The 25,920-nt window shown below is 42.5% G+C and overlaps 1 protein-coding gene and 1 long non-coding RNA gene across 4 annotated transcripts in view; one reads left to right on the top strand and one right to left on the bottom strand.

Annotated features, from left to right (window-relative positions):
• Positions 1-25,920, bottom strand: part of LOC309514987 — a 265,808-nt gene that overhangs the window by 78,489 nt on the left and 161,399 nt on the right. The gene's annotated exons all lie outside the window — the stretch shown is intronic.
• The window catches only part of KMT5B (lysine methyltransferase 5B), a 33,917-nt gene continuing 24,917 nt past the window's right edge, over positions 16,921-25,920 (top strand). Inside the window, exon 1 of one of the 3 annotated variants that reach the window (XM_082192230.1) lies at positions 16,921-18,724. The gene's annotated coding sequence lies outside the window, so the exon portion shown is untranslated. Of the gene's footprint in view, positions 19,253-19,312; positions 19,423-25,920 lie in introns of those variants that run through there. The other 2 variants (XM_082192229.1, XM_082192232.1) reach the window with 2 other exon arrangements.

Raw genomic sequence — 25,920 nt, 5'->3', positions numbered from 1 at the left:
ACTATATACTTCTGCACACTGCTTATATCTATATCTATATCTATATCTATATCTATATCTATATCTATATCTATATCATGTCCAACAAGAAGCAGCAGGAGGAATGTGTTGTACCTTCTCAAAGACAAGTATTGGGCAACCTGGTATTGTCACAGATTCTATCACTGTGAAAACTCCCAACCCTGCGATCACACCAACCATCTCACCCATCCGTGGTACAGACCCCATGACTAAATGGACTTTAGTGCTAAGGATGTACAACATACCCGTGGCACAGTTCCGATTACAGAGGGCAAATTTCACATCCTTGTTAAGCCAACCCAGTCCTAATGCAAACAAAGCCATCATGCTTCGATGTTCTGCTGCTGTTGCTTGCGTAAGCAACAAAGAAAGAGCTGCATAGTCATTTGGGAATCAAGTGGGTGGGCACTGGAAAGCTGAGATAGTCAAGAGTCCGTACTCAAGGCACAGATCTGTAATCTAAACTAATTACATTAGACCGATGATTTCAGAGGCTTCTTGCTCAACAGTAAATAAATAATTTTCTAACATGTGGTAGCAGTTTCCAATTTATAGTAGTGCAAGCGGTAAAGCTGGACTAACCTCCATTCTCCACCTATTTACCATTCCCACCCTGAGGGGCCAGAATGAGCTAAGGAATTTGTACTCTCCGTAGAACTCACAGTTCTGTGATGCTTTATTTTGTACTTGCTGGCTCAGATTTGCAAGCTTTGTCCTCCTGGAGAAAGCTACCTTGTGTGGGAACTCCTGAGGAAGATGTAGGAAAATGGCAGGATTGACCCAGATTTTGCCAGCTTCAGACTGAGCACACCCCATACATTGAAAGCACATTACTCCCCACACACCAAAAAATCCTGAGAGCTTAGTTTGTTACCTGTGCTGCTGGGAGTTATAGCTTTGTGAGGGATAAACTACAGTTCCCAAGATCCTTGGGGGGAAGCTACTTACTACTACTACTATTACTACTACTACTACTACTACTACTGTTATTTCAGTCTATTACCTGCCCTTCACCTTTAGGTCCTAGGGTGGCTTACAACCCTTTAAAATCAATATTAAATGTGGTTTGAAGCAATTGCAGTCACAGGAGTAGGATGGGATCCAAACATGCGCAATAGAGGAATTGCTGTTCTTTGTTTTATCAGGAGCTCTATTGCTGAATCATTGCAGCTTGAATATGGGAGGTTTGAGACATGGGTTCTGCTGCTTGTTTCATAATCTTTAAATAAGAGAAGAGGCTTGCATCATGTCTTGTTGCAAAATAAATGGGAATTAGAAAGCAAAGTGAAATAATTATGGAGTTTTTCTGTTCATCATGTGAGTGGATACCATATCCAAAAGTCCGCTTATTCTCTCTCTTTCTTTCACTCCTCCACCACAGCAGTGGTACAGATAGAGATGCAAATTATGGGAGAAAATGGGGGGGGGGGGTTTAAGTGTTTTCCTCCAAATTAGAATTCTTATTTTCCCCTCAGACAGGGTCTGAGGCAGAATAGCAAATGACATCCGCTCCCCCAAGTCAAGGTGCATTGCAGCCAAGGGCAGGCAAGTTATTTTGGCATCTGAAGCAGAAATTCCCACAAACACCTTCCCCCTCCCTAGCAGTAAAACTGCAGTGATAATGAAACAGGTAACAATTTGCTGCCCTTTCATGACAACCCCAAGCCAGCTGCCTGAGATAGCTGCCTCACACTACCTAAATTTTATTGTAAGTAGCTCTATTATATTGGAAAGTTAAACCTATTGTGCTAAAAATGCATAATAAAATGAACTGAACTGATATGAGGAACAGAGAAAAACTCATTCAGAACTACCGTACTTTTCCCTTAGACTCAGGCAACTGTCAAATCCCACCTTCCTTTCTTAAAGCTAACTCCCAAATGACTGGAAACTCCAGCCAATCAGAGCCTGCTGTCATCCAGACCAATAACAGAATTGGTCCCTTAAATCACACACTGAATGGTCCCTGCCGTTACATTTCCAACACTTTTAAATGGGAGTTCATAGAATCCCTTATGCTGCTATTAGATTATATGACTTCCGAGTTCCAGAACACAAGGAGGGACAAAAGAATTATGGTAGAAACATTTTGTTAACAGTCTATTACTCAGTTGATGGTAATGGAGTGCTTCTTAATAAAATCAGAGGCAAATGCTAAGCGACATTTCATATAATAGTTGAAGAGCAGCTCTGCAGATTTAAATTCCAAAGGAGAGGCAAAAGGGATTTGGGAAGAAGTCTTTAGTTTTATGTTTAGAGTATATAGACTGAGGTTAATTAAATGTTATCCGGCCCAGAGTGCATTATTCATTCTTTAGAACAGATATTCAAGTTCGGTGGTTGCACTTTTTTTACAACAGGAAGAAGAGATGCAATCTGGAAGAGGTAGTGATTGCATTTAGGAATTTGCATTCTTAAAAGTCTGAAGCTCAAGCAGGGCTTGTCCAACCATTAAGTGGAATGACACAGTTTTGCCAAAGTGGCGAGAAAGACTGATTCGGCATTGTTTCCTATTTTGGGATGTTTCCATTGCATATATATTAACAGGAAGAGAGTGTGAACAATGCTACATGGATAATTTGAGTATGGGGGCTTTATTGTTCAAACAAGAGGTTGCCAACCTTTTTAGGTTTACGGGCACATTTGCAAACCGGGCATCTCACACACACTGCAGCCAAGCACACGCTGCAACCAATTTTATTAGCAACAATACAATGCTTCTTTCAAGCCAAACTCCAGCAGAGAAGGGGACCTTGTGGGTGCCCAGGAAGGCCACTGTGGGCACATGTGAACCTGTGAATGCCATGTTGGCAACACTTGCTTTAACTCTTCCCACAACATGTGTATTTTGGCCTACTGTCTAGGAATAACTTGTTTCCATTTAACCCATTTAGTTTTTTCATCTATATCTAAGGAAAAATAATAAGACAAATCCGTACTTTAAAATCTACCCTCAAATACCTTGGTGAGCAAGGTCTGGAGACTTGAGAAGGCCTTCTAACCCAATCATTCAACATCCAGGGGGAGCAGTGGCGTAGCGTGGGTTGTCAGCACCTGGGGCAAGGCAAGTAATTTGCGCCCCCTAACCCGTGGATTTGCACCCCCTAACCAGTGGATTTGCACCCCCTAACCCTAACCCCCGATGTTGCGCCCGGTGCAGCCGGGGCCCCCCCTGCACCCCCCCTGCACCCCCACGCTACGCCACTGAGGGGGAGCACTAGAACTTTAACTCCTGTTTATCTTTTCACACATTTTAATCTACTTCACTGGATGTACTAGGTATGGATGAATACTAAGCTACTCCTACGTCAAGCAGACACTTCTGGCTGCCTTAATTGTTTGGTGTTCTCCCCAGGAAAAAAGAGAAAGAAAATTCCAAATGCCCAAGGGAGCTACAGCTAAAATCTCATACATGTGGTCCTTTTATTCCTTTCATTCCATAAGGTGAACGCAAATACAATACTTCATAATAAGCTGTTGCTGCTTATTGTGATGAAGAACACATCATTGTAAGCTTTCAAGATGCTAAAATTAAGCTCATCAGCCAAAGAAGAAATGGGTAGAAAGAAAACAAGAATGGCTAACGGTTACATATCCCAGTATATTAATCTTTCATAGTTAATTTACAAATAAGTGAATTATTTATGGACAGTGTTTTACATTTGACTGATCTCTGCTAAAAAGCAGAGGTGGATTAATAAAATTTTAGGTATTAGGGAGGCGTGAACTAGTAGGGAAAGTGTCTTGATTCCTGATCAATTATGTATTATCCTCCTACAGTGTATCACAATTCTTTCTCTGTGAATCATATACTTTATTATAGTCTTTCACTCATCAGTTTAGGATCTAAAGCAAGGCCTTATCTAGGGGGAAATGATAACATAGCTATAGACTGTACCACTTCAGTGTGCAAACAGTAAATGCCATTTTTAAATTGGGGGTGGGCAACAGTAGGGGTATACAAAATGATGCATTGTGTAGTGCAGGGGTGGGGAACCTGTGGCCCTCCAGATGTTGCTGAATTGCAGCTCCCGTAATACTGACCAAGCTTAGCCAGTGGCTAGAGATCATGCAAGTTGTAGGTCAGCAACATCTGGAGGGCCAAAAGTTCCCCACACTTGATGTAGGGGAAAGTTTTTCTCTCACTGTCATAAAACCTGAGACCATCCACTGAACCTGAATAGTTGGAAATCCAGGACAGGCAAACAGAAATAGCTCTTCACACATCACATTATAATTTGAATGCACCTAGAACTGGGGGAGCCATCGGGAAGAAGCAATAGACATGACCTACAAAACCATCTGAGAAATAAAATAGGTGACAACCAGGTGAGGACCTTTTGTGTTACACAGGATTTGAATCAGCTTCCCAAAAGAAATCTACCTAGCCCCTTCAATGCAAACTTTTCTTTTTTTAAAAAAAATACCATTTTATTTAAGTACATAAACATTTTTAGGATTCAGATTTTATGTTTTCTGCTGCTGTTTTAAATTCCTGTGCATTTTGCTGTGAATTGTTTGTTTTATACTGAATTTTATCTTTTCATTCTTGTTTTGATTTTTCTGTAAACCATTTTGTGTTACTGTACTTTGTAAAAAAGAAAAAGTGGGAGATGCGTAAGAGAAATATATAAAGCTAGGCACTTTTGAGTCCCACTAATATGTGCTGGAGAATTAAGCATGCACTCTCATTGAATTTAGGAAAGGTCAAAGCTGCAATCTGTGCACATTTTTCCTGGGATTAATACACCTCAGAGTATTTTACCTCAGAGTACTTTACCTCTGAGTAAAGTTGCATAGGATTGCAGAGTGGAAGTGCAAAAGGACTCGGTCCCCAGGAGCTGGTGCCCCTGAACGTTTTACAGATTTTTTTTTTAAAAAAAATCTAAAATTCATACATTTGAATTTCAAAAATTTTCCTATTTTTATTTTGAAATTCTTCTTTGGTGCTTGTGACTCTTAACTCTGCCTAATGGATTTTAAGAGAATGGTGTTGCAATTTTGTAAGTCCAGTAGTCCCATTATATTCTTTTCTATAAAACCCTTCAGTATGACCAAGATTCTTGTGACATCTTAAAGACTGACAAATATCTTGTGGAATATACTTTTGTTGACCAAATCTCTTTTGTTATGCTCATTTTCTTATTCATGCTAGCCAGAAAACCTAAAGCAGCAGAATCTCATCAGTAGCAGAGGAATAAATGCTGCTAATAGTTTTCAAAGTGCCTTAAAACTTCCAGACGGTTCACACCTCAATTCATTTCATGAATGCTCTGGGAGTATCAAATGATTCACACCAATTGTTTTCAAAGGGCAAAATCCATTGGGAAATTTCCATAAATTTCACTGAAATAAATGAATGAGAGCTACTCAGAGTCTTTAAAAACACATACATCTAAACTATAAGAAACTAGAGTTGGCCAAAAGCAGCTGGAAATTTTACAATTTATCTACTAGAACAATGTGGGTCTGTAACATGTCCCCACTCGAGGCAGCAGCGGAGCAAGCCAGTTGGGTGGCACCAGCCAATCAAGGGGCAGGGTCAACCGCCCGTGGGGCAGGGCATGCTGGGGCAGGACGCTCCACGGGGCCTCCGAGGAGTCTGCATGCCTCCTTCCACTCAGCTGCCCTACAGCTGAGGGGCAGGCGGACCGTTTGGTCCAGGAGAAGCCATGGCTCAGGAGCACTGCAGGACCCGCGGTGAGTGCAGCCCGGCTTTTTGTCACCCCCTCAGTGGTGACACCCTGGGCAACCTGCCCCCACCGCACCCCTCTTCCTCTGTCCCTGACTGGAGGTGCCTGCAGCCATGAGGTTTAGATCAATGGCTGTGCCCTTTTTTTGCCTCTGATCCTGCCCACCACTCACCTAGAAGAGAATGCAACAGTTCCTCACCCATAGGTGAGATGAAGCAGAGGTAACGTTTCCGTCACGATTGATCCAAGTGCTAGGTTAATTTCATTGTACACAGGTTGTACATTGACAATAAAGGTATTATTATTATTATTAGGTTGGGAGCTAAATTAGGAAAATCTGGAACAAAGAGTCTGTCATATTTGTACCATTCTCCTTCCCATTTCAAATCAGGGACAACTTCTCTGTACCCCATTTCTTGATATCTGTGTGGACAGAAGATAAAGCCTTATACAAGCATTCAGAGCACCTTGGAGAAGGAAGTGTGACGAGGGCACTATGATGCCACACATGCCAGCATGTCCCCACCCCTACTGGCTCCACCCCCAACCTTCCCACAGCGAGCAAGAAGGTCTGAAGAGAGATTCTTTCTGCATTTGGCTGAAAGTATTCAGATTCCTCCCCACAATGAGGAAATGTGTAAAAGGCCTTAGGTCTCATTGTACGTTGGTCAACGCCGGCCTTGTGTCCCCTTCACCCTTTATTTCCCCACATGTTTTTTGAAAGCTCGAATAGTTACAGTTAGTAACTGTATTTCCGAGAGACATTCATTCCCAAATGCGTCATGCCTTTGCATTCAACAGTAGCTGAAGCCCCATCAACAGCAGTGGCTGAAATACGTTAGACTTTAAATAATGCAGCAACACAACCCAGTTATAAGCCCAACGCGATTCATGTTAGGTTTATAAACCATTCCTGAGAAAAATGATTAACTCCCAAAGTTTACAGCATGGGAAAAAATGCCTTTATTATTCCCCCCCACCAAAAAAAGCTGCAGACACCACTCTAGTTCAGAGCCTTATGTGCACACCATAGACCTCTTACGTGTGCACTCTGCCTAATCCATGGATGGAGCAGCTCTGCGCTCCTGAAGAAATGAGTACAGGGATTTTTTTTCTGCACTGTAATGAGTATAACAGTCTTTGCCAGGTCATTATTTTTGTGGTCACAAAGCGAAGCATTCCTGTCCTTAGTTGCACCTACATAAATGGGGTTTAATTTATGCCTGCTTATTTGGGTGCAAGACTGATGCTAAGGACTGGTTTCCCATTAAATCTTACTGTCCATAATATGAGAAGCTACCTGAAGAGGAAATAAGGATTCCCATTTGGATCAGCAGTGGAATATTTTAGGCCAGGATCTGATGTTGATTGGTTGATGTTGAGCTAGTTATTCACCACAGGCTTGGACTGTCATCAACAAGCTGGCTCCTGATGATGTTCTAGGTAGAGTTTTATACATTTTCTCCAACCTCAACTTCAGAAACACATTTAATCCTATAGGAAACAAATGAGGTGATGGCACCTTCCCATTCCACATATAAGAGCTGAATGGACTGGAATCTTACTTAAACACTGGCAATGGGTCAAGGTCCTCTACTCTACCTGGATGAAGCTGGCTATCTTAGAGAGTGCCGTTAAAACTCATTGTCTTGGATCCTAAAGCACAGAACGATGCTATTTTCCCCCAAATTCATACTGACAGCCAAGTACTTGCCATGGAATCTAGAATGGGTATTGATGGATAACACGTCTCTGTGTGTGTTTGGACACACAGACTTCAGGATTCTTCCTCAGTGTGCCTAGAATTGCCACAAACCTCACCAGTGGCTCTAGGAATTGTCCTATGAAAAATTTAGTCTGGTTTAATTCATCCCAAACAAAAGTGCTTAGTAAAATATGAGAGCATATAGTCAAGACCAAATGTTCACTCACAGAGCAAGGAGGAAAAACTGAAATCCCTCTTTGCTGTTTCTTTTCCAGAGCCCTGTAACATTAGCTCTCAGAATTATTGGGCCATTTTCCTGATCCCTTCTACAGCTGTTTGTAGGTGGTTATCATTAGTAAAAGAGAGGGAAAGAAAATTCTCTTTCTCCCCCCCCCCTTTTGCTATGTCAAGGGAACAAAACTAGGAAGACCACAACAAGTTAATCTCCTGCCGTCTGTCACTAAGAACATCAGGCATGCACATTAAGAAGTGTGCCCAGGCTGTGCAACCCCTTCACTTGCACCTGCCATTTTTGCAGCAATGAACAAAGGGCACAGTCACAACTACAGAGTCCTTGAAAACAGAAGGGAAAAAACCCTAGAGGATGCCCTGGCAGAAGTCAAAGGAAATTTGGTATCATAAGACATCCAGCCCAGATGCTCTGCAATTTCTCAGTTTCAGGTAGGAAGAAAGGCATGCAGCCTAAATCCATTAAGCAGGTTTAAAGAAATTTTGACTTAAACTCAACAAATCTGCTGTCAATGTTGCTATCCTAGTAAACCACAGGGACAGGGAATGTGCATTCAGTAAATCTTGATCCATTTTTTGTTCCAAGCCAAGTACATTTAACCCTGAACCCAGAATGGATTAATGGGGCTTATCAAATAGTGATCCTCTTCTTGAAGGTTAGTCCTGAAGTTTCCTGGTAGATCAGTAAAGTTGGCATGTACAGGATCAATGAACAGTGGTAAGAACTTGTGTTTCAGGATTTTCAATGTTTTCAAAAGGTTCTGGTAGACTGTAGCCATTATGACTCATAAGACAAGTGAATTGAAGGATATTCAAGAAAGGAACGCTTCCCATCCCCTCTTCCCTACCCCACACTATCAGCACCCACTGAAAAATATTTCCAGAGACTCAGCGGTCCCTTCTGAACAATGTGTGATAGGTTACAGAGGGCTGTTGACCAAAACGGAATCATTCAAATTCAGGTCAACTGTATTTCCCTCTGACCCACCCATCCCATACGATTCAGGAGGGTCTGTTTACAGAGAGGCCTTTCAGGGCTTGCAAGTATATGCAAGAGACAGAAGGGGAAAGAGAAAATGCTTTCCAATCTCTTACTTTAGGATCCAAGGCAACGGGTTTTATCTGCACTCTCTAATATAGCCAGCTTCCTCCAGATAGAGGACCTTGACCCATTGCCAGTTTTTAAGTAAGATTCAGCTTCCATCCCATTCAGCTCTTATATGTGGAATGGGAAGGTGCCATCTTCACCTCAGACAGCAGAATGTCTTGGTTCAACCTCTGTTCTGTGTAACCTAAGAGATAGGCATGGGGTTGGAGAGTTGCCCTTTCCCCGCCAAGCCACTGGTAGGTGCAAATATTTGGGGATCCAATAAATTCCTGGGATTCCAAGGGGCATGTAGCATTGGGCAGATTTTCTCAGCCTCACCTTTCAGTTGTTAGCTTGCATCAGCAGCAAGCTGCACTGTAAATTAAGAATTGCATAGCATGCAAGGCTGAGCTTCCATTGTCGGAAAAGCCCTGTATCTGTGCAGAAGCAATTGCAGCCACTCAAGAAGACCTTTGTAACCTGAACCGAAATCTTTTCTCTTCTGGCCAGTTGACATAAGCAAGCCTTGCTTTTAGTGCCAAAGTAAATTCAAGAAAGGACAGAAAGAAAGAAGGAAGACTTTGCCTTGGGATTTGAAAGCTGCTTGTTTCCCCTCCATCCCTGTTCTCCAGACATTTGGCACAGAGGGGAGAGATGATTGGGGAGAAGCCTACAGTGGCTCCTGTTTGACAGATCAGGCTCCAGGAAGCTGTGAGGCAACGGCAGCTGCTGTGTGCTGCTCTGCCATTTTCAGACAAGAGACTGCAGCAGAAAAGAAGAAGCCAGCTGCAGTCAGGGGGTTCAAACAGATGAGCATTGTCTTCTTTAGGGTCTGTAAAATGTCCTCCAAGTGGGCCAGGACATCATTTTAAGGTGTTCTTCAGTCCATAATAACCAACACATTAAGACACTGTGTGTACTGATTTACAGTGTAGATAGTAAGAGAACGATTGCAGTATAATTCAGAGTGATAACGTAGAGCCTGGCTTCAATAAATCATAAATTAGTCATAATAATAAGAGCCAAAGTACAGCTAAACTGCTGTAATCAAACAATTCTCCAGAACAAATTAAGTGACATTACAGGGCAGCTATACATAACCAGCTATTGCCTACAGTCTCTTTAGCTAAGTCGCCAATGGCCCCGCCTTGTGACACGACTTGGAAGACGCATTCCAGTGGTGCAGCCTCACACCTGTGTGTTATGTGTCTAAAGATTGGAGCAGTGTGAGCAGGGCTGATGGCACATTTCTTTTCCACCTGATTCCTGCCCTTCCTCCTGGAGGTGGGGAGGAAGACTTTATCTCACCCATATGGTAGCAGGATTCTCATATTTATTGCAGCTTTGGGAAAGTGGCTATGACATTGTAGCAGGAATGCAAAGAGGGTTTCTGAGGCAAGATTTAAATACTGATTCCTTGTAGTCAAATATAATGCTGTTCTTTGAGGCCTAGAAAACACATCCTAAAAATTTGAAAATGATCAAAGGTCAGAACCCCCAGCCCCAGCCCTATGAGGGAAGGACTTCCAATTTAGAAAAAAAGCTAAGTGTGGGGAGAAGTAAATGGACACAACATGATTGTATAAAATTATGCATAGTGTGGGGAAAGGGAATAAAAAAAGTTTTTCTCCATTTCTCATAATAGTAGAACATTGGGACATCCAATGATGTTGACTGTTGAGGGATTCAGAACAGATAAAAGGAGGTAGTTCTTCATGCACCATGTAGTTCACTTTAAAAAATGCAATTGCAACACCAGCTTATCCTATGGGGAGTGGCAAAGCACTGTTGAGGCTTCTCCAGGCTACTGGTACAGTGGTACCTTGGGTTAAGAACTTAATTCGTTCTGGAGGTCTGTTCTTAACCTGAAACTGTTCTTAACCTGAAGCACCACTTTAGCTAATGGAGCCTCCTGCTGCCGCCACACTGCCGTCACATGATTTCTGTTCTCATCCTGAAGCAAAGTTCTTAACCTGAAGCACTATTTCTGGGTTAGCGGAGTCTGTAACCTGAAGCGTATGTAACCCGAGGTACCACTGTCCTTTAATTAGTCATTTTCTCCCCCCACCTTTTTTTTAAAGAATCATTTGCTTCTGCAGGGATGGTTTTTCTACATGAATTTGCAAGTTCTGTCATTTTTTTGAAAACTGAGTTGCTGAGTGTTAGAATGACTCCACGAAACTTGGGTACTGAGAAAAGAGTCATCAAGGGATTCAGAAACCATTGATATTATACAGGTACTCTCTTGAGTCAGAGAAGGATATGGGTAGGGACAAACCAACCCCAGAGCTCTTTAAATACTAAGTTGGACAAATCACTGCAAAGTGATAATGTTACAAACCACACTTTCACTGGGGAGATGCAAAGGGTTATATCAAAACTGGCCCAGATATGGGAAAAGACAAAGTGGAATTATAATTGGATTTATCTCATTGTTTTAAATAAATGGCCCTATTATTGTTGCAGCTGGTGGAATTGTACAACAGGGACTAACTAAGAGCTAAAAGAACTTTTAAAATCATTTAGCCTTATTGATTCACATGATGTTAATAGGTAGGTTTCAAGGAAGTAAATGACTGGAAGAAGAAGGGAGCAGGGAGGAAACCCTTCCAACATTCAGTTATCCTTTCAAGAGTACAGCAAATGAATGGAGAATTCCAATGGTAGATAATGGATTTTATTAGTGGACAAAATAAAGGGTGGGTTGTGGGGCTTGTGCAACATGCTTAAGAATACAATTGTGCAAAAGAAGAACTCAACAAGGATGCAACAACCAAGCTGCAGAGAATAGCATGATCCAAGAATGATCTAAAGAGATGAGTCCTGAACTGAAGAGAGGGGACCAGTTGTTGTGGAGAATGAGCAAGAGGGAGGAGGATGTAAGAATTTGGGGGCTGCTAAAGGAGAGCTTAAGGAGATGGGGAAAGGATGCTGGAACGAAAGGTGGGTGTTACAGCAGAGGTTAGCAGGGACAGCAATTACATTGTGCAATAGCACTGATAGGAATGAATCAGAATTGAACCTCCTGGATGAGTTAAAGGTAAAGGGACCCCTGACCATTAGGTCCAGTCATGGCTGACTCTAGGGTTGCGGTGCTCATTTCGCTTTACTGGCCGAGAGAGCCAGCATACAGCTTCCGGGTCATGTCTGGCGAACCAGAGTTGCACTTTGACGTGCTTTTGAACTGCTAGGTTGGCAGGAGCAGGGACCGAGCAACGGGAGCTCACCCGGTCGCAGGGATTCGAACCGCCGACCTTCTAAATGGCAAGTCCTAGGCTCTGTGGTTTAACCCACAGCACCACCCGCGTCCCCCAGGATGAGTTACGTACTAACAATTACCCATTGGCAAGTAATAATCTCATCTTGAGTTTCAGCAGTCTTTGGGGGAAATTTACATTTTGGAACTTCAGTTTCATTGTAAAAACAAACAAATGCTGCCCTTATAAGCTTTAGGTATTTTCTATCAACATATTTTCTTTTTCTCTTCTTATTTCTCAAGCAGATGCCATGCACTGACAGATTTCTTGATTTATTTGTAGATGAAGCAGAAACAAGGCAGTCCTTGTCTGCCAAATGAGGAAAAACAACCTGAGGAGAATTGCATGCTCTTGTAGACAAATGGAATCTTTTCCCCTCCAAGTTTTAAACAAAGAGTGATGGGTCAGAAGCAAAAACAAAATGCTATCTTTCAGGAAATTCTTTAGCTCCTTTAAGCCAATTTATACCCATTAGTTTCTAAAGTTTTGAGACTTACAAAGTAGAATTATGTGGTTTGAATAGATAAATTGTGTCACTTTAGTAGGTGGCTATCATGAGAGAAGGTTTCAAAGTTTCCCAGTTCCACAACCAGGGTAGTTGTTGTTACAGGCTGCCTATTCCAGATAAAGAGTTCCTTATCACCCTGTCATAGTAAGTAACTACAGTGGTACCTTGGGTTACAGATGCTTCAGGTTACAGACACTTCAGGTTACAGACTCTGCTAACCCAGAAATAGTACCTCGGGTTAAGAACTTTGCTTCAGGATGAGAACAGAAATCGCGCAGCTGCGGCGTGGCAGCAGTGGGAGGCCCCATTAGCTAAAGTGGTGCTTCAGGTTAAGAACAGTTTCAGGTTAAGAACGGACCTCCAGAATGAATTAAGTTCTTAACCCGAGGTACCACTGTATTTTGTTTTGGACCTTTTGTGACTGCAATTCTGTTCACACCTACCTGGAAGTAAGTCCCGTTGAACTCAGTGGGACTTACTTCCAAGAAGGTATATACATGATTCCACTGGCGGTATTGCAAAATGCAGCTGAGGAAGGGTAATAACTACGATAGCCAGGTGAAAAAGGTGAGATGCTCCTTCACCTTTAAGACATGTGCTGAAATAACCTATTTTCTATTAAAGGTGTAGGAGCCCTCTCTTTTTCAGCACACTGCCCTTAGCCAGAACTATCTTACAAGAAAAGTGTGAATGGAATAGTGATAAATACCTCCACATCTGGCATGTGGTAACTGAGCAAGAAATAAATGTCACTTTATAGGAAGTGACAGCATGGTATGTGGTCCTAACAAGACAGGGAGGAAGTGGCAGAATGATCAATGTGATGAAGGGAGAGCAAATTAGCTCCTCTATCTCCATCACTGCCATAAGTGAGTTCTCCTTATACGAAATCTCCAAAAGACAAAACTGGCCACTTAGTGAGAAAAGGAACAAGGAGTATAAACAGCAAGAATTGGTTTAGAGACAAGGTACAACCACAGCTAGCACCAAAGACAATATAGTCAACCGGTTTATATAACTCCAAATGAGGATGAGCTTCCTTTGAATAAAACTTTGCACCATATTTTAATATTATCACAACATTTGACAAAGGCCTCGGGGAGAACTGTGAGGTTCAGAGATCTTGTGTTTCAAATGTACACACTGCCAAAGAAGGCTGGCCCTGGAAAGAATTACTCCATCAAAAGAGCTTTCTCAGAGCTGCTTGTTGACAGTCATGATGGTATGATGTAAGAGAGGCTGCCATTTGATGACCCAACCGCTTAGAGTGAGTAGTGTTCACCTGTGTAAAGAAATAAAAGGAAATTTCTAGAACTCCAGCTATGAAATACTTGTGAGTAATATTACCACATGATCAGGCCTTCATTTTGGTCACATGGTTGTTATTTCCCCATGATCCCTGGAAGACAATTTCATAATCAGCAAAGAGCTTTTTTTAAAAAAAAAAAATCGACATTTTTTATTTATTTAAAAATATTGATAATCTACACTTTCTTATAAAATATCACAAGGCACTATGAAGACCAAAAACATAGTATTACAATGAAACTAAAATATCAAGCACATCAGTAAGAGCTGCTTGGTGATATTTATGTCGAGATTTAATGATGAGGGAGAAATGGCAATTCAAAAGATTGACTAACAGTTCATCCTGAAGCAGACATCTTTTCATGCTTTGGATTCCATGCAAGTGACAACAGAATTAACTTGTGGATAGATTTTTGGTTATTGCATTAGAGGATTCAGCACCATGATTTCCAAAAGGAACACAGGCAGTCTCTTCAGTGGCCACTAGTTCCACTTCCCTAGTGACTCCAAACCTGCAATACAAAAGCTTGGCTAGTTGAGACCTGTCAAGTCATTGCATAGTAAGACTTAGCTGGAGGATGCATATCCAGAAAAAATACAGTGGGTGGTGATTGTCTATTGAAGGTTAATTGCAGGGGGTTAAAAATAATAATAATCCATATGCTGAGCTGCTGTTGTCAGAGTAACCCTTCCCTTCCCTTGTCTAGTCACAGCTGAGCCACTAAGACCTTTGAGTTTTTTCCATGGGAAAGTTGTGAAATAGGTGCATGTGTACAGATATTGTAGATTTCCTGCTTACTGCTAGTTTGGGGGAATGAACCTTTTCCCCACCTCAATACTATCTGTTCTCTTCTTCCTCATCAGACTGTTGCAGCTTTCAATTAAATATGTGGTGTATGACAGCAGCTGTAGTCAACCTATCTACCTACATTCAATTTTGGAAGTCTGCAGCATAAACAGAGAGGAAACTAGGGAAACAAGACCTGCTCCCACATCTCTGCTGAAAGACCAACTCACTATGCCTTTTTCTCCCTGAACTGTTTCAATTCCAGCTGGTCATTATAAGAGCTTTGTAACTTTAAGAACTGCTGCCTGAATGTGCTTGTTTCCTCTTTCCTCCAGGTCCCCTTTTCTTTTTGTGTCCTGCCTTTTAGATTGCAAGTCGGCTGGAGGGCAGGGACTATCTTGTGTTATTGATCTTACATAAGCTGCTATAGGAGCTTTTTCAGGTAAAGAGTGGGGAGAAAATACTACAGCTTATTTATTTAAGTAGTCACAGCTCTTAAACACCATTTGAAAAGAGGGAAATGGACATATATTGGTGGATGCGAGAATATATTTGGGTTGCTGTTGCTGTTGCTTGCTTTGAGAAAAGAAGGCATCCGTTCTCTGGAGATATTACTTCAGTGCAAAATCCACATATTTAAAAGGCTGTATTGAGGAACATGTGAAAGATCAACACATTCAAAAGGTTATATTGAAATATTTCCATATTTTATTAAGATCACTTTCCAGTGCCTGATATAATACAATGGAGTACTTCCCCATAGGATGGCTCCAGGTGTTAACAAATTACGTTGCCTGCATATTAGCAACTTATGACATCAGTATAGCCCTCAAATGAATTACAGACATTTATTTTTAAGAGAATGCCATCTAGTATTGATCATCTGTAAACTCTGATGCTGTTTTTAAATAAATGCAATACATTTCAACAGCTGTCTTCAAGCATTTTTGTATTTGTCACTTGTTCTTATTTTCTGTGTGCAAATGTCAATGACAATGAACCTTTAAAACAAAAACATAAACAAATGAGAAGCAGTTGTCACTCCTATTCTTGGGACCAAAGATTAGCTCAATACTATTTTCATTTCTTCATTTCCTGATTGTAAACTCATGGAAACTAGCAGCAGAATGTGTGTGTATGCAATTAATTACTGTACCCAGTTGGAGAGGGTGCAGATCCAGCTAAGCGGGTATAATGAGCTTAACCAACCCTGAGGTAGAACCACCACTAGCTCCTTGAAGGATGTGTCTTCCCTCTGAACTGGAAGCCAGCCTTGCAGACTAGGAAGCTCCTACCATCAAAGACCCATATCCCAGTAGGCTCATCAAAGGATGGTGAGTCAAAAGAACAGAGCTTAAAGTTCCACAGAGATGGAATATCCATATAAGATTTCTCTGCAGAACATCCTAAAGGAGCAACAGGGGAATTGCTTCCTGTAGCCAGATGTCGACTAATATTGAACGTCATCATGAAGCAACTTTCCATGACTAAATGGGAAGACACCCAATGGAGGAGTATACTTGTTTGGCTTTGTGGGGAGATAGCCTAAATAATATATTGGTGTGTTAAGAATGTGCAGCAGATCAGGGCCTCTGTTTGCCAGACAACAGACCCACAGCAAGTATTGTATGTGAACTGCTGTACTATAAAGATTCTCAATGCTATGGAAACAGTTGCTTGTGCCACAATTTATGGTAGTCCAGTTCTCTTGAGTTGAGATTAAGTGGAAATGGTGTTTTGAAGGTAGAAATTCTGAAACCTCTGTTTTACAAGAACAATTATACATCAGCAGTAGGTCTCTTCATGAAAGATGCAAGTTTGAGTTGGGTTGTACTGGTTATCCTCTTCTTGTTTCCATTCCACGTTGCAAAATTATGACCAAGGGTCATTGCACTGCTCTATTTGTTTGGGGCAATTCAGGGTAATCCATAGGAAGTGGGTTAATGCAATGCATCAGGGCACTAACAGCATTAAAACACACACATGCATCTGAGTTCATATTGCCTATTGTCACACTTAGTGTTACTGCACACTAGTTTAGGCAGCCTGCTATATGTGCAACTGAGTAACTTACACTGTAACACTCACGCCCCTGACTTTGTGTTATATATACTGTACTGCAGTGTTTTGAGTGGACCTGCCATACCCACCCAACCTCAGCTCTCCTTCTGTGCCTTTAATGTCAATGTGACAGACAATGTATCAGATGACGCTTTTCCCAGGATTATTATATCCTTATGTAGGAAAAAGCTTCACTGGTTACATTTCTGTAGATATACATTTCTCTACTATATATATATTAAAGGTACCACCAGAGTAAAGACTGTTTGTTTGTTTTTAAGTTGGCTTCCCCAGGGTTAGTGGCTTATTAGAAGAGAAAGTGGTCATAAGGCCAAAGTTTTTTTGTTTTGTTTTGTTTTTTAATTCAACAGGTAAAATCTAGAAAGAAAGTTATACTGAAAGATTTGTAAAATTGTGCTCTTGACATATGACCTTGGGAACTTATGGGAGGAATGTTCCAATTTTCCTCAGATTCCACACCATTCATCTTATTTGATTCATATGTTAATATGAAGCAATTAAAAGCAATGTCTCTACCATAATGCCCTACCTCTTTCTCAATACACAACAGAAAGGGGAGGGGGAGCGAATGCTTGAGGAAATGCTGCTGGGCTCTAGACAGGGTTTAGAAAGGAGAAAACAAAGTGCTTGCCGGTGCAGATATTAGCTCAGCCAGCTGATCTGCGAGTAACTTGCTCACACAAGAGGCCTACTTGCATGAACAGTGTAACGTTTGACATGAGGACACACGGGAATATTGCAGCTGCTACTTCCGCGATCAGAACTACAAGATACTCCCCCCCCCTAAACACGGAAGTAGCTGCTACGATCTAAGTTTCACTGCTTCAGACGTTAAAATGAACATACGCAAAAAGCTAATTTCCTTTTCCTTTCGGAGGCATCGAAACTGCTTGCAAACGGCGACTAGACGACTTCCACATCTATGGCAATGAAAGGGGAAGGGAGATAAGATAGAAACCTTCCATTTTTCTCTTGCAAATGTTAACGATCAAATCCACGCTGACCAGGCCCTTTAAATGTAGCCCTCAAGGCACACTGAAGGACTTGGGTAGAGCAAGTAAAGGAATTCGCCTCTCATTTTAAGGGCATTTGTTCGCAGGACACCTTGCTGCTATATTCTCTTGTGAAGTGTATAAACACTGTAGCACCAAACAGAACACGGCGTGTTGCAGGGCACAGTCGACGTCCTTCCTATTTACAGGGAGTCATTTTTACTCTTGACACCCAAAGTGGTGTGAATAATTCTTTTTCCACGAGGCGTTTATTTAAAATGCTGCTTTGCATACTGACAGCATAGACCCGACTCCCCAGGTGACAAGCACCCTAGTGCCTGTCACCTTCCCTTTTGCTCGATGAACTTGAGAGGACAAGGAAAAGAAGGGGGGACCCTATGAGGCAGATAAGCCCCCGATGAGCTGGGGGGGCAGTCATGGATATTTTTAAACCCCACCCAAGCTGGTGATGGAAGTCAGGAGGGGGAGCGGGTCTGGATCAGGACACAGTAACGCAGGTCTACACAGCGCGGGACACCTTGCCCCAAATCAAACGCAGCCCATCAACCATGTCGTATCTTCAGCTTATCTAGGGATTTGACAACCCCATTTCCGGCAGCAAAAATCAAAGGCATGTCGAGTTCCTGGTGGGCCATAACATGACCGGTGAGCCACGTTCGGCTTGGCTAGTTACAACGCGCAAGGATTATTAGGTAGCCTGCCGTATAACGACCCACCAAATCTACACTCAACTTAAACTGCCCTGACAGTCTTCGCTTGAGGCTCCAGCTTATTTAAAGGGCTGCGGGGAAAGGGGCGGATTGATTTTTTTTTTTTAATGGTTTCTTTCGGGTTCTCAAACTATACTGAGCAGGCCTTGTTTATATGTGTATCCCTCCGCACCGAATCTTGCGAGTAAGCGTGCAAACGGCCTTCATGGTGTCCTTCCGCGGCGGGGAGAGGTGTAGAAACTGCAGAGGCGAACGGGGATGGGTTGCTGTACCTCGCTCCGGCCTGTGGAGTTAAAACGCTAAGGTAAGAATCTCTTTGGCGGCGTATTCCTCCGCTCTCTCGCAAGGAGGTCTTCGCCCAGCCTGCCGTGTCCCTCCGCCGCTTTTGGAGCACACAAGCAGGAGGCGCTTCTTCTGGCTGTGCGAGGAAAACAGGGGGTCTGGAAGGAAGACAAAAGACTTCAGTGCGCAGCGAGGATTTGCCTCAGTGGGTCTGGCTCGGGGCGCCCGGTGTTCCTCGCGGAAGGAAGGACCGTGCCTGGGTTTGTTGTTACTGCGCCGCAGGGTCGTCGTGAGGGGACTCGAGGACTTTTTCTCTCGGGGCCTGGCGGATGGATCTCTAGGTAGCTTTCCCAGATATCGTTCGCCCTCGCCGCCGCCATCTTGGATTTTAATCCGCCATTTTTCCCCTTGGAATTATTATTTTTATATATATAGATGATTATTTTTTTTCGCCTCTGGCCGAGATTCTGGACGGCGGCGGCGGAGGCTTTGTGGACCTGCGGGGCAGCGGCTGGCGAAGAGGACTGCAGTGCCCAGGGGCAGCTAGGAGGTGAGTGCTTGGCGGAGGCGGAACGAGGGGAGGGGACGTAGGTGTGTGTGTGTGTTTGTGTGTTGGGGGGGGGGTGTCCTGGAACTGGCACGGCGGCGGCGAGGGCCCCACTCCTTCCGGGGAGGGGGCGGGATGGAAGCGAGGCCCCCTCAGGCTGGGCAGGGCCCGAGGTGGGGCAACGACCCGTTGGCGAAGTGGGGGGGGGGGACCTGCTTCTCGTGACGGAGGAGACGAGGGTCTTCGGGGGCAGAAATGTGGGGAGGGGCTTCGTTTCTCTAAAGGGCATGAAATAAAGAGATGGCATCGTGCGCTTCGCTCCCCCCCCTCCGGCGCCCATAGATGAGGACAATACGGTGGGGCTGGGAGGGCGGGCGGCGAAGGAGGCGATAGGGATGGCCGGGGCCGGCAGGAAGAGCCAGGCAGCCTTTCCTTGGAGGTGGCGGAGAGGATCGTGTCAGCACTTGGGAAGGGCCACCAAGCGCACCTGGGGAAGCAGTCGGGCAGCTGTCCAGCCTAGGACGAGGTGCTCCGAGCATCCCCCCCCTCCCTTAGCGGGGATCTGGCACCAGGCGCTGCTCATCGCACACCTGCCCGCTTCGTCCGCATTTCCATTGAACTCTAGAGTGTCATATTCATGGAGGTTGCTAAGTGACTCCCCCATCCAGGCCTAGGCCTCTGCTTGGCTTCCCGAGATGGTATTGCGCACGGGGCGCCTTCGGACCGCTTTTATGGGTCTGGAAGGGGAAGGGGAGCCACCCCCGAAGATCGGACGGGCCACTTAGGCTATTTAGGTTTTAGAAGCACCCGCAGAAAGCGGCGCTGGGCCACCAGTGGCTGTGAGACCCACAACACACCCATCTCCCGGTTGGCTGTGACAGCTGGCATCCCTCCTCCTCCTCCTGCGCTGCTTTGGCGTTTAAGGGGATGCGGATCTTCGGAGAGGTGGAGCTGGCGCAGGATTTCTGTGATAGGTGGCGGAAAGGCAGCTTGATCCTGGGTGTCTCGTTTTCCCAGCGTTTGAGCTGGGCTTGCGGAGCGGTGCCCAACACGGAAAGCAGATGTGACTGGATCGGGCAGGGCTGCCTTGAGTGGAGGAGCATTGCTCCCGGCCTTTGAAGAAGGCGAGAGGCGACCTCTAGGGGGCACCGTAGTTTCAGCTAAGGGTCGGAAAGTAGAATATACTTACCTCCCTGATCCAGCTGAGCTGCAAAAGAAGTTTGTTCTAATCCTGTCAGCTGTCAGGATTTGCCGGCTAGTTTCGCTTTTCATGAGATTCGAACAAAGCTGTGTGCAGAAATGCTTATTAAACTAGGAAACTTGTTTTGGCTTTTCCACCACAGACACCTGATCACTGAAGAATGAATATAAAAGAGTGTCTTTTAATTATTGACTGAATTATTGACTGAAATTCCACGATTTTTTTGTTGATGGTTTTATTAGTTTTTTTCATATGTAAAATGAACCCAGTTTCTTCTAAATACAATATGATCAGTAATCTCCTACAGGGGTATGGAACACGCAGCCCTCTAGATGTTCCTGAACTACAACTTCCATCATCTTCCTTGACCACTGACCATGCTAGCTGAGGCTAAGGAATTGGAGTCCAAGAACATTTGCAGGGCCCCAGGTTCCCCAGCCCTGCTCACCTGAGACAGCACTTTTTTCTTTCCACCAAAATGCTTGTTTTATAGAACATTGTTGTTTTGAAACAGAAGGAAGTATCGGTAAGCAATTGATAGAGTTATTGGTGGGAAATTATGTTCTTGCCTTTTGCTTGAACAAGCAAATGCTGAGATCTAGGTGATGGGGAGTAGAGTGGTTTGATTATTTTTATACTCTGTTCATGGATATCTTAGCATTCTCAGAAGCTAATTGGGATCACAAGCAGACTTCCCTAATAAATCTCTTGCCCAACCACTGTTGCCCTGCAGTATAGAGCTGCATGGAACTGCTGGCTGTGTTCTTCAATCAGTTCATGCAAGGCAATGATGTTGCCCATTAGGCTGAATATTTGCAATGCACAGGGATTTCTTGCTGATGTCAATACAGAAAGTGCCCCTGTAGGTTTGAAAACCGCTCCTATATATATTGTTCTCAGAACTATTTCTTACAAACAGCTATTAAAGGCTGTAGGTGGGTCCAACATGGTAGAATTATTCCCTACACACAGAAAACTAGAATACTAGGGAGAGGTTAGGCTAGAATCCTCTCTGACCTCCTAGTTTCTATGCCTAGGCAATTGAATAGAGCAGTCAGTATTCAATCACATGAATTCCACCTACTGAAATGATGAAGCCAAGATAGATTTCAGACCATCTGCTCTTTGTGAGAGCTGTGTTGAAGGGATGCAAAACAGATACAGTGATATCTTTCATTAGAACCCATTACAGGTATACACCCTTTTGAGCTGTGGAGAATTGGAAAAGTATTGCGTTGAAGTAGCTTGCCATAAATTTGGCAGACTACTACTATATTGTTTGCATTTTTTTAGGTCTCAGTATTGACTCCTTTCCCTTGCAAAACAGATACAGTGATATCTTTCATTAGAACCCATTACAAGTGTACACCCTTTTGAGCTGTGGAGAATTGGAAAAGTATTGCGTTGAAGTAGCTTGCCATAAATTTGGCAGACTACTACTATATTGTTTGCATTTTTTTAGGTCTCAGTATTGACTCCTTTCCCTTGCAAAACAGATACAGTGATATCTTTCATTAGAACCCATTACAAGTGTACACCCTTTTGAGCTGTGGAGAATTGGAAAAGTATTGCATTGAAGTAGCTTGCCATAAATTTGGCAGACTACTACTATATTGTTTGCATTTTTTTAGGTCTCAGTATTGACTCCTTTCCCTTGCTTACCTTAGTCATTTAAATAATATAGTAACACAGTATATTCACCATTGTTGTGGACAAATGTTTGTTCATGGTGTATCATAACAGAAGTTATATTTTGCATTTATTTTTCATGCCAATTCATTGGAAATGTAGGAGGCATTTCTTTGTACGCTTAAAGTAAAAACCTGTCTAGGATGCATTCTTAAATGCTTTATTGCATATTAGTGAAGTTAAGAAGCTTTTTCTTGAGTTGGATGAGTCTTGAACTGTGTGATTTGGCTATGTAGATAACATTTCTTGAGATATTAGTTAAATAAAACTTAAAAGAAAGTAGCAAAACCAAATTGGCAGAGCATTCCAAAACCCCAATCTTCTGTGCTGGAGAGGGTTTGGATGGAGCAAAGTTGCCACTCTGCCCAGCCCTTCCCTGTTCTGTCACTGGGGCAGCCCTGCTGGCAACTGGCAAGGAGTGCCCAAATTTCCCAAAGGGTAGGTATAAGCAACCACTGATAATACCCCTTCCAGCGGTAGCCAGAGGAAACACCTGAAATTGGGCATTTCAGAGACAGAAAGGGCCAGGGGCAGGACTGGCACAGGGCCTATCCCTGCTAGCATCAAATGCCAGTAGTGGAATTGCTAAATCCAACTCCTCTGCTGTGCCAGTCTGGGAGATGGCAGAGCATAGGGGCAGTTTCCCCTTCCCACACCTTCCACCCTGGTTAATGTAAGCAACAGGGCTGTGGATGCAGTGGTTTTTGGTGCCACTTCACATAGCCATGCTGTTGCATGTCAGGGATTAGGACAGCCTTCTTAAACTCATTTTTGAATCTCTGTAAGTCACTTCGTGTGCAGTTTTTTTTTAATTCTGTACTGTTTTCGAACTTATTATGTTGTAGTTGTATTTGGTACCTGTCCAAAGTGAGCCTAATAACATAAAAACAGAAAAAAATACACCAAACATTTCTCCTGTAGTTTGTTTGTTTTTGCCAAAAATGGACAGCCTCCAAACTACCTTTAGTAAATGACTAAACTTTACGAATTATCATTAATGTCTAAGGTCCTAGAATTAGATGATACTAAATTTAGGGATTAAATAAAAATTCATTTAATTCATTTTAAAAAATTAATTTAATTCTAGCCAGTAGGTGATATTTTGGTGTTTAAATTGTAAATTCTCCATATTATTTCATGATTCTAATATTTTTTATTCTGATCAAATAAATGTGTGAAACAGTTATTGTGATGTATCGACAGAGCACTACTCTGTTATACCATGGGATTGCGCAAAAGTGCAGTATCTATTGCTGATGTGATTCTGGCAAAATACCCTAGTTACAACCTTACGTTTAGTGCAATCAGTTTGTGCATCATGTCAGCTCTATCACTTTGCTGGCGAGTTGCAGGATTGATCTATTTGAAGTGGAAAACATCTTGGTTAATCACTTTGGGCTGACCTGGGTCTGGGTCAAGAGCTGTTTTCTGCTTCATGTAGGTCACCTCTGTAATTTTCTGGAGTACACGGGTACGCATACAGGATTGGACATAAACGAAATAAACTGGTGCAGCATTTTATAGAATTGAGCTATCTGCAATTAATTGCATTTAAAATCAGTGGCCCTTGCTTCCAACAATAAATGTATGCAAGTTGCAGTTGTAGTAAGTAGTTTTTCTAGCAAGATTTATAAGTCTTCTTCTTATAAAGATTCTGAGCCATTGATAATGTAATTAAATTGCACTGACTTCATCTTAATATCGAGTCATTGGCAACCTCAAGTGAAAAAAGCTGGTCAAAGGGACAGATCTTGTGACTCTTTATCTTCCTGAAGTTGAAGGTAGACTTCCACAGCAATTCAGCTTTAAGTAAAAAGGATATTAGGACAGAATGGGTATTCAACTGAAAGTAATTGCGTATGGGTAAATAACGTCCGCGCTTGGATTATAGGGATCAGTGGAATACTTGTTCCTGTTTTAATGAGATCCTTGTTTCCATGTATACTCTCTTTGACCTATAGTCTGCTTCCTTTCCTCTCCCCCCCCCTTTTCCTTTCGTTTAGCTTAGACCTGAAATGAATGCTACATGTTGAACTTCCAGTCTTTGCCCCCTCCCTTTTATTCCTAGTACAGTTTGAATACATAGAGTCACTAGCAGAGTTTGAAAGCACCTGCAATACTGTGATGAACAGAAGCTGTAAACGTTTTGATTACAATTGAGTACAGAATCCTATTCTAAACCAACTCTGGTGCTAGGACTGTGCTCTGTGGTACTGAAGCATTTTTTTTTTTTTTGTACAAAATGGTAGGATCATTTTTGTTTGTATTTATTGGATGGCTTAGGATACCTGGGCTGATGTATATGTTTTAGTTTAAACAATTTATTCTGCTTCTGATGAACCTTTAAAATAGGTTGTTATTAATAGCCTGTCCCCATCAATTTTGCAACCACTGGTGTTTGGTACAATACATCAGACTAAAAAAGTTAGCAAATAATGTAAATATTGTGATACTTAGTATTCAAATCACAGTTTTCCAAAGTGCAGTGTTTACTCCCTGGGAGGGGCGCTCCAGCCGCTACAGGTGCTTTTTGCTCTTACCTAGATTGTTAGATCCTTTGAGATACTCATAGTGAATAGCCTTGACAGACTTTATTCAACAACTTTTAGAAGTTTTCTTTCATTTGGGATTAAATACTTCAAATAATAATGAACCCCATGGTGGATAAGGAATAGTGGATTCAGTTCTGTGCATTTCCTTTATTACATATGAATACAGTGGTACCTTGGTTTACGAACTTAATCCGTTCCAGAAGTCCGTTCTTAAACTAAGGTGTGCTTTCCCATAGCAGTGTGGGACTCAATTTACAAATGGAACACACTCAACAGGAAGCGGAACATGTTCCACTTCCAAGGCAAAGTTCACAAACCAAAACACCTACTTCCGGGTTTGCAGCGTTCTTAATCCAAGTTGTTCATAAACTAAGCTGTTCTTAAACCAAGGTACCACTGTACTAATCCATTATCCCATAATATGTGGTAGACAAACTGAAAAGTTATTTTAAACTTATAAATCATTTTGTAAGCTACTATCTACTCTCTTAAACACAAAGTTGATTAGCTGTTGGTGTGTAGACAATTAAAAATTTCCATAACCTTCAATAGTGGAATTTTAATATCAATAAAGATATGGCTATTTTAACTGATACTTCTATGTTCACTCAAACCATCGGGATATGGTTGGCTCCAGTGAATAATAAAAATGATAAACTGCTATATTAGTAAGTAATTCTAATTATAATAGTCTGGATTTGTGCATTAGAACATGTAGCTGTTTGGAAGACCTCAAAGCTGGAATACCTACATGTTCTTTGACAATCTGAAATCGGTATTGGAAGAATTCTGTGGGGAATTGAAAGAAATGGGTGGAGAAATGAAACAGGCCCAGTACATTTTATCAAAGTGAAGAAACCTAAGAATTTTTAAGAAGCATGCCTTCCAGGACTTTGATCCCTCCATCTTGATAGTTTGGTACGTAAGCAGGTGATATCTAGATCAGTTAAAATGGAATGTGATTATGAGGTCTTGCCCATTCTTTTTTAAAAAAAAATCTTTCCAGCTAGCTAGCTAGCTATTGATTGATTGATTGATTGATTGATTGCTGTGACCCAAGCAGGTAATAAGTTTTAGATGAGGAAAGGAAAGGACCACCCCCAAATTTGCAGATACTCTCCCATAGAGCAGTGGACTCCCACTATCAATTTGACCTTTTAAAATAGTTGGGACTCTTTCAGGAGTCTCAAAGCGGCTAACAATCTCCTTTCCCTTCCTCCCCCACAACA

Source organism: Podarcis vaucheri (assembly GCF_965113315.1).
Source record: "Podarcis vaucheri genome assembly, chromosome: 1".
Classification (NCBI taxonomy): domain Eukaryota; kingdom Metazoa; phylum Chordata; class Lepidosauria; order Squamata; family Lacertidae; genus Podarcis; species Podarcis vaucheri.
Note: the sequence above shows the minus strand (reverse complement) of the source record. Positions and strands in the feature narration are given on the sequence as shown.